This window comes from Physeter macrocephalus, chromosome 9 (genome assembly GCF_002837175.3).
Source record: "Physeter macrocephalus isolate SW-GA chromosome 9, ASM283717v5, whole genome shotgun sequence".
Classification (NCBI taxonomy): domain Eukaryota; kingdom Metazoa; phylum Chordata; class Mammalia; order Artiodactyla; family Physeteridae; genus Physeter; species Physeter macrocephalus.
In genome coordinates, this window is record NC_041222.1 from 65,641,957 (window position 1) to 65,657,106 (window position 15,150).

The window sequence follows — 15,150 nt, forward strand, 5'->3', positions numbered from 1 at the left end:
AATTCTTCTAGGTCTTTGTTAAACATTTCTTGCATCTTCTTGATCTTTGCTTCCATTGTTTTTCCGAGGTCCTGGATCATCTTCACTATCATTATTGTTTATTCTTTTTCTGGAAGGCTGCCTGTCTCCACTTCATTTAGTTGTTTTTCTGGGGTTTTATCTTGTTGCTTCATCTGGTACATAGCCCTCTGCCTTTTCATCTTGTCTGTGTTTCTGTGAATGTGGTTTTTGTTCCACAGCCTGAAGGATTGTAGTTCTTCTTGCTTCTCTAAATAATATTTTATATATATAAAATATATATGTATATATATTTTCCTGCAAGAGGAAAGACCAATGAACACACTAATTGAAGTTCTCTTTGTTTGCCAACTTTTTAATTAATTGAAATCAGCATGATTCCTTGTCCCCCCAGTACCTCGAACAATTGCTGGCATGTAATAGTGCTAATTACTTGTATGAATGAATGAATGTTCTAGTGAGATGTGACATATTCACCATTTCCATTCACTGTATTCTAAATCTTCCATTATTATCTATATTCAGGTTTCCCATTTTCTATGAAGGCATGTTTCTTCTTATTCTTTAACTCAGTGGTTCTCTTTCTTTGAACCTTGCCACATACTAGCTTTACAAGTTATTTGGCTTTACATTTTTTTATACACCTAGAAATGACAGTAATTTAGTTTTATCATCTTCTGGGAATTTATAATTGAAGGAAAATTAAAAAACATTAGGCAGACTCTTTTGGAAGATGCTCGTTGCATTGCCATTTTTAAGAGTGAAGCTGCTGCATCCTGCTTTACCAGTTTAAGAGTACAAAATAGGGTCAAATTTCCTGTAAACATTCACATCCAGTGAACCTGAGCTGCTGTGCTGCTTCCTCTTCCCAGACTTCCTCTCTCAAGTTAAGTTCAAGGTCTCCAGGAATATTTATTTAGTCCAAAATATTTGTTATGATAACTTCACTGAAAAAGACCTGTAAAAAATCTACCTCATCAAAGGACCTGTTCTCTGTGGCTGATACTGCTGTCACTGTGATATGGAGTTACTTCTGAAAGTACGAAGTCCAAAATCACGACCTTGAGCACTGCTGGCATCATCATGACAAACAAGGAACCCAGCTGTTGACGATTTGGCAATTGTTTCTTCATGTGCAGGGAGAGAAGACACTTCTTCCTATAATGTGTTTGCTTCACATCAAAGTAGATATTGGTTCCCAGACGTTACAATTCTTAGTGACCGGCTCATTCAGCGCATATACCCAGCTGTTATTCTCAAGGCACATTATAGTGGCTGTGCCAGTATCAGCCAAACACTGCAGAACCAGCCCTTCCCTACAACATTCTAGAGCCTGAGGTTGGCCTCGTTCGCTAGTACAGAGCATCACATTTTTTTTCTAGGAAATTTTCTCTTGGGACACCTATACTTTCTCATGAAGGCAGATTCCATTAACATTAAACTTCCTAGGGAATAGATTCTTCCAAAGCACTGAGCTTATCTCCCTGTGCTATGCGGCTGCTTCCCACTAGCTGTCGTTTTTAGATTTGGTAGTGTATATATGTATATGCCACTCTCTCACTTTGCCATAAAAAGAAATGAAATTGAGTTATTTGTAGTGAGGTGGATGGACCTAGAGCCTGTCATACAGCGTGAAGCAAGCCAGACAGAGAAAAACAAATACCGTATGCTAACACATGCATATGGAATCTAAAAAAAAAGAAAGAAAAATGGTCATGAAGAACCTAGGGGCAGGACGGGAATAAAGGCGCAGACCTACTAGAGAATGGACTTGAGGACACGGGGAGGGGGAAGGGTAAGCTGGGACAAAGTGAGATTTTTCTTTTAAAAGGCTTGTTGTTCCTACATAAAGTTTTAGAGCACCTGGCTTTGTGGGAGAGAAGTGCTGCCTAATTCCAGCAATTACTTGTATTTTAAATCCTAGAAACTCATATATTTAAAAAAATCTGCAATATTCTTGGATGGGTTGCTTGATGCTTTATGTTGTAAACTGAAGTGTCACCCATTTTACCCTACCCAAACCGAGGTTCTCTCTAAAATAACTGATATGTTCACCAAAGAACTCCTGACAACTTTTAGAGGATATTTTTCTCTCTTAAAAATTATAGACTGCCTCACTGAGCACACAACTAAAAGGTGGAAATATTCAAAGGTCTAAAAATAGAATAATGATTAAGTAAAGTGGTTGGTATACTTATTCAATTGGACATTATGCAGCATTAAAATCAAGGTTATGAAGACTATATAATTATATTAAATATGCCTATGACAAAAGCAGAGGCAAGTCACAAACTTGTATATATACTTGTATGTTTGCTGTATATGTATATATCTATTCCTAGTCTCCAGGATATATTATATAACCACTCTGTCATGCCCTTAATTTTTGGAAGGGTATACAGTCCATTGCTGGAAAGTCTTAAATGATCAAATGCACACTCGTTGGCCAGAGAATGGTGCAATACAGTTCTTTGCTTTTTGCCTCAAGTCATTTTTAGGTTCATTATGAGTTCATTTGGATGGAGATCAAGGAGTCTATTCTGTCCTGGCTGTTCTCTTCTCCCCCTCCCTTAGTGTCCCTTTGTCTTTACCCTTTGGCTATTCCCTCATGGTTAGGCTCTTTCCTCTTGGCCCTTAGAATCCATTCAGTTTGTTTTTTCATAAAGCTGGTGTGTGTGTGTGTGTGTGTGTGTGTGTGTGTGTGTGTGTGTGTGTATGTTTGTGTGTAAGTGACACAGGTCAGTCCTGCCTCATGGATAGGCATCCACAGACAAAGAAACCTTCTAAATAACTAAGAGGAAGGGGCTCGTAGAATGTCATTGTTCTCTTTGTCTCTCTTCTTCTATTTTGCTAATCTGATCTGAGTCTCATAATGAGATGACCCCTTGCTTTTCTTCAAAAATGAAGTGATGCAAGAGGGAAACTCTACCTACCTATGTTTAGGAGGATGGGACCAGAAGGGAATCTTACCAAAAGATTTATGGTGGTTTTATTAGAGTGGCATATTGCATTTAGTTTTTTCCATTTTTTTCCTAATTTCCAAAGTGCATATAATGGGTTATAATACTTTACAAAATTATGAAAACAGTGAATGAAGACACTTCTTAGTTTATTGATTAGGAAGTTGAATTCCAGTTCAGGTAAGTGAGGTGTCCAAGAAAAACTAGTGAGTAGCAGAACCAGGACTAACACCAGGGAGGAACTATATTCTTGTGGAAGGCAGATAAGCATTGATGACACACCTAAATTCTTAAAATGGGTCCACCATCTTCCAGCTGCATCACCTAGGGAAGTCTTTTGCTCTCTTGGAGCCTCAGTTTCCTCATTTATAAAATGGGGATAACTGGTTGGATTGTGATTTCCACAGGCTTTACACATGATAGCACATGTTAATTATGTAGCACAACAAAACAGAGGAGGACTGAAGCTGCGCCAGCTTTCCTCTTCTGGTTGCCAGCTGCCCGTATCAGGCCTGAGCTCCGGCCAGTCACCCGCCTCTTTGCGTCACTAGCGCCATGGCTCTCAGCAATGCCGATGTGTAGAAGCAGATTAAGCACACAATGGCTTTTATTGAACAAGAAGCCAATGAGGAAGCAAAAGAAATAGATGTGAAGGCAGAGGAAGAGTTCAACATTGAGAAAGGTTGTCTTGTGCAAACCCAAAGACTGAAGACTATGGAATACTATGAGAAGAAAGAAAAGGAGATTGAGCAACAGAAGAAAATTCAGTTGTCCAATTTGATAAATCAAGCGAGTCTCGAAGTCCTCAGAGCGAGAGATGGATGATCTTATCACAGACCTACTAAATGAAGCAAAACATAGACTCAGCAAAAGGGTAAAAGATACAACCAGGTACCAAGTACTGCTGGATGGAATGGGCCTCCAGGGTTTGTACCAGTTATTGGAGACCGGAATGACTGTTCGTTGCAGGAAATAAGATTTCCCTCTGGTGAAGCCGGCAGTGCAAATCCCTATGTACAAAATCGCCACGGAAAGAGATGTTGATGTCCAGATTGATCAGGAGGCCTACCTGCCTGAGGAAATAGCTGGCAAGGTTGAGATCTATAATGAGGATCGCAAAATCAAGGTTTCCAGTACTCTCAAAAGCTGGCTGGATGTCATAGCCTAGTAGATGACGCCAGAAGCGCGGGGAGACTTGTTTGGTGCAAACGCCAACAAGAAGTTTTTGGACTATGCCTGCGGGAGGTGGTGTCCATCCACTGCTGTGACGTGGACACTTCTGACATTTGAAGAAACAAGATGACCTGTATAGCTTCCTCCTTGCTGTTCTCATATTCTGTATTTATCAGTGGATACCCTTTATTAGCTAACGCCCCTGGCTGATTGGTAGCAATGGGAGAGCTTCACTTAATATGATCCGGAAACCTTCCTCTAGCTTATCTGACAGTAACACAACTTCCCGCTGGTTCTGCAGCACGAAGGTGAGGGGTTAAATGGTGGGTGCATGAACGTGCCCGAGTCTCCTGCTCTCCTCTGGTCCAGCGTCCAGCCTACAGAGAGGCGGTGTGTGCGGGGCTCTAGGGTCAGGTCACCATGCTTTGGACTTCAAGTGCATGTGGGGCCGCATTCCTTCCAGCAGTAGCAGCTTCTCTGTTAGCTGTTTGGGCCTAGAAGTGTTTGTTTGTAATATGATTTAAGATCTAAGCCATGAATATGCTCTATTTATTAAAACGAGATGCATACGTGGAAAAAAAAGTATGTAACACAGATGCTGTCACATAATGGGTAATCAGTAAATGTTATTTCCCTTCCTTGCCAGTTGCTCTGTTACCTGGTGCAGAGCCTTACCAGTGTACTAGCCAGCATCTTCTCTTGAGTTACTGTAGTATATTATGTTTTATTACACTTATATACAATGCCATGTGTTGTTCACATGTTGAAGTCCTAACTGCTAGTATCTCAGAACGTGACTATGTTTGGAGACAGGGCCTTTGAAGAGGTAGTTAAGTTAAAATGAGGTCTTTAGGGTGGGCCTTAATCCAGTCTGACTGGTGTCTCTGTAAGACAGCGACATTTGGATACATGGAGAGACACCAAGGATGCATGTGCACAGAAGAAAGACACTGTAAGGAAACAGTGAGATGGTGGCCACCTGCAAGCCAAGGAGAGAGGCCTCAAGAGAAAGCCCAACCTGATGACCCCTTGATCTTGGACTTCCAGCCTCCAGAACTCTGAGAAAATAAATTTCTATTGTTTAAGCCATACAATTTGTGATATTTTGTTATGGCAGCCCTAGCAGAGTAATACACCTTCCATCTTTAAATAGAAGCTAGGCTGCTTGAGGGAAAACTGTATTGCACTCATTTGTAATCAGAGCAGATAATCAAAAATTTCTTGATGAATACTATGATTTTTATTAAGGATAGATTTTTATTAAGGGTATGATTTTTATTTGTTTTATATGTCTTTGATGTCTCCTGTGGAGGCCCAGATATTGAGGTTACTGACAACTATAACGTGATGATGAGGATTATATATGATCTTTTATTTTCTCTTGCAAATAGCGACGAGAATTGTCCGTTTTATGAAGTCATAGGAGTAAATGCAATTAAAGCTGAAAAGATTATTCCTGGTTGCCTGTCTAGACTTAGGAAGAGAGAATTAAATCTTCACATGTAATTTCTGAAATTAGGATTAATGACCAGTATGCTGGTCATGACCTCATGACCTCATGTTGTTTGAGACTAAATGTGAGGGCTTCTCACTACCTTTGTATTAATGGATATGACTGAGTTATTATAAATATAGTTAGGATATAACATTAACTTGTCTGTGTTGGAATTTTGCCTTGTATTTTGCAGAGGATCAAAAACAGGTAATCATAAAAGAGAAAGTCGAAGGGTTTTTTACTGAGTCTTAAAAATTACATTTGATTCTCATTTTCTGGGTATGGAAAATATGGGAGAAAATGAATTATCTTAATTACTTTATGGAAGGGACATCAAGAGATGAAAAAAATTTTCAGGGTTTTCAATGTTTGCTAAGACTGAGAGCTCAAAGGAGAATTTAGTGATAAATGAGAAATCCTCTGAAGGAGGATAACAAGTTTAGTTTAGTAAGATAGCAAGTTTATTACTGAGAAAAATGCAGAAAATAGTTTTTAAGGAAGTGGAGGGGGTTACTTGTTTTTGAGCCAACATGATCTTTGTTGCCTTAGCACATACATGTATACACACATGCATACACAGAAGGAATAGTTTTCTAATGTCTTGTCATTATCATAATCTGCTGAATAATCTTTGGATGTTAATTAAAACCTCTGGCCCTCATTCACACAGATAAAAGGCATTAGAATACATAATCTAGAAAAACTCTAACATACGTTTCAATTCTAGCATTCTATGACTCTTTTGTGTCTGGAGGTATGGGAAAAAAGGGAGAGGATGAAAGTGATGTCACTTAAGGAGGCTACTGTTTATACTGGTTCTGCTAGTCTCCTAAAGACAGTCTCTGCCACGGGTCATTGACTGGCTTTTGAGGTCAAACACCAAGCCTTATGCTTCAAGATGACAGGGTGCTATTCACTGCTGAATCTCCAGAACTAGAAGAATACCTGCAACATAGAAGACAGTCAAAATACTTGTTGGAAGAAGGATTAATGTTTCCAATGCCATTTTGAATCTGTGTGATCTATTATAGGGTTAACCTACCCATATTTTTCAGGGTCATGTTGACGTATGTCTACTCAATTATTAGACATATGTTTAGAGGACTAGAGAATTAGAGAAACGTAATCACATGTCGCTGCTAAACTAAACAAAATGATCTGAAACAGCAGCAAAATTTTAAAGAATGTTTTGTTTTTTCCTCTCACATAGAAAACCAATAAACTTTGTTTTATCCTTCTTTTCCATCGCTTCCTTTTTTGTTTTTTGTTCTTATTTATTTATTTATTTATTTATTTATTTATTTATTTTTTTTGTGGTATGCGGGCCTCCCTCTGTTGCAGCCTCTCCCGTTGCGGAGCACAGGCTCCGGACGCGCAGGCTCAGCGGCCATGGCTCACGGACCCAGCCGCTCCGCGGCACGTGGGATCCTCCCAGACCGGGGCGCGAACCCGGTTCCCCTGCATCGGCAGGCGGACGCGCAACCACTGCGCCACCAGGGAAGCCCCTTATTTATTTTTTATCATAATATACTGTTATTAGGAGCAAGATGTATTTTCTGAATGTAAACTCCAGAATGAGTTTACATGAGGGCAGGGGCACTGTCTGCCTTTTTTTTGTGGACCTAGCAATGCAGACTCACAACAGTATTTATTTATTTATTTATTTATATTTTATTATTTTTTTAGGACGGGGCTGCAGAAAGCTCCCTGGGGCAGCTCCACTACCTGTGAGCGCGGAGCTCACGGTGGGCTGTGAGCCGAGGCAGTGAGAGTGTGAGGTGCGGAGAGGGCACTGAGGTGGGGGCTGGGGTCATGGTCAGGTTGGAAGCTGTGGGTCAGAGAGACGTGGCTAAGCAGTGTCCCTTTGAAGGCCTGAATGAAGCTGCAGGGAGAGTCCTGTCCTGGAGTGGCATCTCTCCTGGCCTCTACCACCTCCTGGCTCTGTGATCTTGAGCAAGTTTCATGGCCTCAGTTCCTTCACCTTGGCCTCAACTGGGGATCTTTAAAAATGCTGATGCCTGGGCCCCACCCAGAGGGTCTAATGTAACTGCCCTGGGATGTGCATGGGCATTGAGAACCCTGAAAGGTCCCCAGAGCGTGCTACTGTGCAGCCAGGGCTGGGCACAAAAGTATTTGTTAAATGAATGAATAAATGTTGAAATTTATAACCATAGTAAATGGTTATAAAAGTCATGATATTTAGCTCAGTATTCATTAGTAGTGGGGAAAGGTAGCCTGGCAAGAAGGGAGGGAGGCATGCATGTATGTATACATATATGTATGTATTTATATTTATAAAACATCAAGAGAAATACACTGATACTTCTGTTTTGACAAAACAAAAGCTCTGTATGTCTGATAATTTTCTTGGTCAAGTTCAAGGGAAGATTCTTATGAGTGAGAAAAGACAAAATTAAAAATGTTGAAACTTCTAGCCATTCTTTTGAAAAGGTTTTTTGATTTAAAAAGAGAATATTCTAAATATTAGCCATATGGCAAGAAAGAATTAAAGACAACAAAATTGTCTTGTAGTATGGTTTGCCTCAGACACTCGTCTTCTAGCAGGTAGCTTGGCATTGTCCTTCTTTCCTAGTTCATTATCGCCACATTTCTCTGGATGTCTGAGTTTGGTGCACACTTTCTGTGACTTAGGAGCCTGATGTCGCTGAAAAGCAATGTAAGAACAATCATCAGAATGGGAATCAGCCCAGCATTCTGACTCAGTAGGAATAAAGAGGAAATCAGCTGCCTAATGAAGCTCCTTCTCTGCCCCCTGCCCTTGTGAAAAATAGCAGCTACAGTATTTCATTATGAATCTGTGTGCTTCGCTTCTCACCCTTCCTTGGTCTGAGAATCAAAGGCCATTTCTGTCATATCTCACCCTTGGAGTTCTCATCGTCACTCATGCCTTCAACTATCACTTCTATGCAGATATCTCCCTAAATCTGTATTACAAGTCCCATCTCCCTCAGCCCTTGCTACAATCCTGCCTCCCAATGAAGCAAGTTTTATTTCTTAATTTTGCCTATTTTGACCTTATAGTTGCATGTTTTAAAAGAGTCAGAATCACAAACAATATTTTATTCTGCTTTTTCCTCAAAAATCAAATCCTTAAACCTTATGGACTGGACTTTTATATTTTACCTCTTAACAGATACACTGCAGGGACTGAGACACTTTTAGGAGTAAGGAATGTCAGAGCCATTTGCTGGCTTCCTTTTTTATTTCCTGAATAAAAGCACTCAGTAAGTGTGACGTGTATATCACTTTAATGTTGAGACTGCAGAGTAAAATTTAAGAGATTTATTCTTTCCTCGAATTTGACTCTGAAAATAACTTGTACTAACATCAGGAACTTTGCATCCTCATCTTTGTAATTGCATGTTCCCCCAGTCAAATTTAAGACATAGAAGTGATTGCAATAGAAAAAAAAAATATTTAAAGAATGCAAAAGAGTAGCTCTGTATTAATACATTTAAAGTGTATATTCAAAGAGCATGTTTTTGATTAAGTATGTCCAGGCACTATCTATATATCTCAGAAAATCTTAAAAATTTATATATATCTCTGAAATTCTTAAGTTTTATAAACTACAACTTAGTCATTCTAGTCTTATATCAACACTTACTGAGATATCTCCATGACTTACCCAAATCCCAGATTTGAAATAAAATTTCATCTATCCATCTATGATATATAAACTTAAAATGATGCATGATCCATGGTGCTGGAACTTTATTCCTGCAGGGAATATCTTTTTCCTGAACAGGACTTTCTCATTTACAGGGTGCTTATCCCCACCACACCTATTAATCCTCCATTAGCCTCATAGTAATACTGACAAGGGAGGGCCATGAATTTGTTTTTCTAGCCTTAAATATTCTAGAAGTGCATTTCCTCTCCTATAGCCATATAAAGGAGATCATCTCTATCACCATCTCTGTACCATAAGCATTCAGATTCTGGATTTGCCTTTGTCTAATTGCATGGTTCCTTTCTACTTCACTATGGTTGATCACATATTCTATTTCTTTATACAGTATGTCACTCTGGCATCTCTCCATGAGGTATTTGCATTGCATCTATGTAGCATGAGTACCTCTTGCCATGTGGTTTGACCCTTATAACTACCAGAAACTTATAAAACTTGCCTATGGTTTAGCTTACAGACTTTACCCATCAAATATATTTTTTTAAAGTATTATATTTTGAAACAAAAATCATTAAAATGTATTAAAATTGATTTTAGAATAGTTTCATGAAGATGTTTGACAAGAGTGTTTGGCAGTCTATCCAGTGAGAGACCAAAGTGAAGACTTCCTCTACATTGCTTTCTTTGGAACCTTAGATTTTCTCTCTTGTGCTATATTTAGATGTGTGGCATGTTTAATTTTCTGCTTCTGTGCCTCACTGTGCTTCTGGTGCTTATTGTAATCCAGCTAGTGTGTCAGGCCAAGGTGTGAAGAAAACTTTAAGTTCTTACCTGAGTAAGCCAACTTACAGCAGCATGAAGACCTCCTGTGCTGGGTCCCGCTCATCCTTCTTTTCACTCATGCATTTCTGACATTGCAAACAGAAGTCAACAAATTTTTGTCTCAATAAAGTAGTTCCAAAAACTTAAAGTGTTTTGCTAATTCAGCAAGAGTTGAGATGGTAGTGACATAACCAGATTAACCAGATGGTAACAACTGACAGTTAGCTTTAAATATATTCAGTACAGTTCCATTCAAGGCAGGCCAATTCTGTTCAACTCATTTCAAACACATCTTTTGAACACCTATATAGCCAAATACTGTATTAGGTTCTGAGTACACAGGGATAAATGAAATACACTCACTGTGTACATTCTAACAATGAGAGTAAGCATACAAACAAAATAAATTGCAGTGTTGTTCAGTAAGTAGAATAATGAAATTTTACACACAATGCTGAAGTAACCAGAGTATGCCATAATTAATTTTGAGGTCAGGGGAGCTATGGTGAAGTGATGCTCTACAGTACTTCCTGGATGGAGTGATACACAAACAGGATTTTTGAAGATGCCCAAGATGTCAGGGTAGGGTCAAGTTTAGACAGAGGGAAGACAACTGGGTACCCTAGTCTAATCCCTATGACCTTGGATAAGCTCTTATGCATACAATAATGATCTTGCCTGTTTTCACACAAACACTATTTCACTTTAGCTATTTTTTAAAAGATGAATATTTTCCTACAATTGTATTAAAAACAAATTCATAAACCAAAAGACAGATGGCTTTGACTTGGGATGCTGTACTGTAATATGAACAGTATCCTCTGGATTTGTGAAATGTGGTAAGCCTGGTTTTAACTATCATTTAAGAAGACAGCAAGGAAATCAGTGGGAAATACTAAAAATACAAAATGAGTATGAATCAAGAGGTTAATTTCCCATTCTGGCACCAAGAAGCTTTTGATTTTGGTTATATTATGCATCCTCTGAGGGTTTAAAATTTCTCATGTGTAAACTGGGGGGGTTGTTATCTAGGAAATCTCTGTGGTCTCCTCTACCTTTTAAAGCATTCTCTGATTCTACAGGATGGTCAGGACAGTGAAAATAACCCAAGGGATGCAGAAGGAGTGGAGGAGTGAGCACAGCCTTTGCAGCCAGCAAATCTCAGATTGAACCCTGGCTGAACTTCATCAGGTTGAGGGATCTAGGGAGCATGGGCATCACTTCATTAGTAATTCTCATCTGCAGAACACCTATTTTATAACACTGTGAAGATTAATACAATAACATTATCAGCATACCTGCAGAGTTCCTGGCTCATACTAGGTCCTTAAATGTTAATTTCTATTTCCATCTTCTTTTGTTCTGATTAGTAGAAGCAAGTCAGTCTCTTCTATAGGGAGCCTCAAATATTCAGGTGTTAAAGACCAATTATTCTCAGACTCATATACTGTCTTGTCCATACTATGGCCAAGACATGGTAGGATCAAGTGAAGCAGAGAAATGTATTAAGGCATCACACAGCCAGGATATTTGATATTTGATAACAGTGTTTTTTAAAAAGAGAAAGTCCTTTAACAAACTCATGCCCTAGTGACCTCGCTGCTTTTCTATCTCTCATGACCTTTCAGTTGTGCCTGATTATTAACACTGATACCATGCGACCTGACTAGTCAGCACATTTGCTGATAAAGGAGCATGTCTTACATAATAATTCTCTTGCCTTTCACTTCACAGCCAAGATTTATTAACCAGGGTTTTGTTGGTAGGAGTCTTCATATGAAAACTTGGATGTTTTTATAAGGACATACTGTACTACATTTGCAGAAAGAAAGTTTCATAAATAATATTATAAGAGGCAGTATAGGTCAGTTGGCTCCAAAATAAGCTGAACGCAGAGTCTCTAAGATCTAAGGTGGATGTCACTCCACCTCTGTTCTTCCTGGAGATGTTCTGTTTTTGTCTCATTCTCTTTGTCCATCAGTGCAAGGGCTAGTTTCACAGAAGCTTAACTCCTCTGTTTTTTGGTAGACGATTTGAGGAAGGGCACCACTGGCTGGAATGGGAAAGATCCTTCCATTTCTTGTCAAATACTATGATAACATGTGATAACATGTTTCTAACAACCCCTTAGTAAATGTTGCTTTACTAAGGGGTTGTTAGAAACAATGACATAGCTGTCTGCTTGGTATCCTGGGAAGATCAGGGTCTTTCAGATCAGACAGATACAGGTTCAAAGATCAGCCCATCACTTAATAACTGGGACTTTCAGTGATAAGCTTATTTTCTCTGAGACTCAGTTTCCCCAGTTAAGGCTAATAATAACTTCCACATGGGATGTTATGAGGATAAATTGAGACAGTAAATGTAAAGTTCTAAGCAATATCTCTTGCATAAAGATATAGTGCTCATTAAATGGAGGCATCATAATAATAAAAATTGAGTGCAAAGTGACAAAAAGTGTTGGTCACTTCAGTGATGGTTCCAGTTCCCAAGCAAATGACTATCACATACATCCTATAAGAATAGTCTTTTTTCCAAACAGTGGTATTTCAACTCTCACTCTCTTGTTTGTTAAATAAACATCAACAAATAAGTAACCCCAAACTAGACTTTTTAAAAAAGAGAATCTATGAGAGAATTTTTTTTTCAGTAGAACAGAATTTGGCAAAAGTTTTCTGGTCGCTATCTGAAAAGTAACTACTGTGAGAAGGCAGGCAGATTTATAGGACATAAGTAACAGTCTTTCAGCACAGTAATAGTATGTTGCAAGCAAACATAAGAGAAACCATTATAAAAATTGAAAAGGATGTTACCTTTCACATCTAGGGTATGTTTTCAGGGGAACATGTTGGTATGTGTGGCCAGCATGAATATCTGTGATTATATGAATATGCTGTGATTACCTGACTGATAGTGAGCTTGCAAATGTGACTGACTGGCGTGGGGAGTGCTGGTTTGGAAACGCAGGGATACATTGCCTTCACTGAGACAATAGGTTTTTGACCTGCTGTAAATTTCCCACAAAGTCAAATAACTGGTGATGCTGGTCTTTGGAAAAACAGCCAGTGACTTTCTATGCTAATAATCTCAATCCCAAACCTACAAAATTCTTATACACACTCCTTAGAATAGTAGTCAAAGGCATTCCATGAAAAAATAAGAAAGGGCTTCTGTCGTCAAATAAATTTGGAAATGCTGAGTATTATGTCCCCATCGTGGATCAACACAGTATAATATAATAGCATATGAAAAACTCTGAGAAGTCCTACAGTGAAAAAAGCTAATTAATTAGGGAATGGTCCAATTGTTACCTCATTTTAAGCTGATGTCCTTTATCAAGAAAATTTTATAAACGTCCTCTTGAGTAAGTGATCTGGAAAACGTGTTTTGGGAAATCCTGTCATTGGTACTCAGGGAAAAAATTATATATGTGGTAATATGAAGGAGTGAGTTGCTTCGGGGAGATGGACATTTATAATTGCGCGTCTTCTGAAACGTAGTTCTTGTTCTTTCTCCGTAAAGATATTTTAGAGTCATCTGTGAAGAATCTATTGTAATCTTTTTTTTCTGGCTTATGACTAATTTTCTTGTACAGGGATACCTTGAAGATATTGTGGGTTGAGTTCCAGACTGCCACAATAAAGCAAATATCACCATAAAGCGAGTCACATGAATCTTGTGGTTTCCCAGTACACATATAAGTTAAGTTTACACTATGCTGTAGTCTGTTCAAAGTGTGAAATAGCTTTTGTCTAAAAAAACAATGTACCTACTTTCATTAAGAAATACTTTACTGCTAAACAATGTTAACTATCATCTGAGACTTCAGCGAGTCATAGGCTTTTTACTGGTGGAGGGTCTTTTCTCAGTGTTGATGGCTGATGCTGATTGATCAGGGTGGTGGCAGCTGAAGTCTGGGTGGCGTGGCAACTTCTTAACATAAGACGACAATGAAGTTTGCCACATCGACTGACTCTTCCTTTCACAAATGATTTCTCTGTAGTGTGCAATTAATTAATAGCATATTAATTAATAGCATTTGATAGCATTTTACCCACAGTAGAACTTCTTTTAAAATAGAAACCATACAGAGTGAAGTCATTCAGAAAGAGAAAAACTAATATCATATATTAACGCATATATGTGGAATCTAGAAAAATGGTACAGATGAACCAGTTTGTAAGGCAAAAATAGAGACACAGATATAGAGAACAAACGTATGGACACCAAGGGGGAAAAGGGGGTGGGTGGGATGAATTGGGAGACTGGGATTGACTAATATGTGTAAAATAGATTAACTAATGAGAACCTGCTGTATAGCACAGGGAACTCCACTTCGCTGTACAGTAGAAACTAACACAACATCGTAAAACAACTATACCCGCCCCCCCCCCCCAAAGAAGCCAATCCTCTCAAACCCTGCTGCTGCTTTATCAACAAAGTTTATGTAATATTAGAAATCTTCCGTTGTTATTTCAACCATCTATATAACACCTTCGCCACGAATAAATTCTATCTCAAGAAACCACTTTCTTTGTTCATCCATAAGAAGCAACTCCTTATGAGATTGCAACCTTTCAGTCACATCTTCAGGCTCCACTTCTAATTCTAGTTCTCTTGCTATTTCCATCACATCTGCCTTTGTCAATGAGCAGTAATATTTTGAAAGGAATCTTTTTTTTCTGAGCAATAGTTCTCAACAGTGGGTTGAAAATATTCAGCAAACTATGCTGTAAACAGATGTGCAGTCACCAGGCTTTGTTGTTCCATTTAGGGAGCACAGACAGAGTAGACTTAGTGGATTAATTCTTAAGGGCCCTAGGATTTTCAGAATGGTAAATGAGCTTTGACTTCAACTTAAATTTGCCAGCTGCATTAGCCCCTAACAAGAAAGTTGGGCTGTCTTTTGAAGCCTTAAAGCCAGACATTGACTTCTCCTCTTTAGGTATGAGACTCTTAGAAGGCATCTTCTTTCAATAGAAGACTGTTTTGTCTACATTGAAAATCTGTTGTTTAGTGGAGCCACCCTC

At 38.7% G+C, this 15,150-nt stretch overlaps 1 pseudogene; it reads left to right on the forward strand.

The window, feature by feature from the left end:
* The first annotated feature begins 3,533 nt into the window (after positions 1 to 3,533).
* LOC102979799 (V-type proton ATPase subunit E 1-like) lies at positions 3,534 to 4,141 on the forward strand (annotated as a pseudogene).
* The last annotated feature ends 11,009 nt before the right edge of the window (positions 4,142 to 15,150 follow it).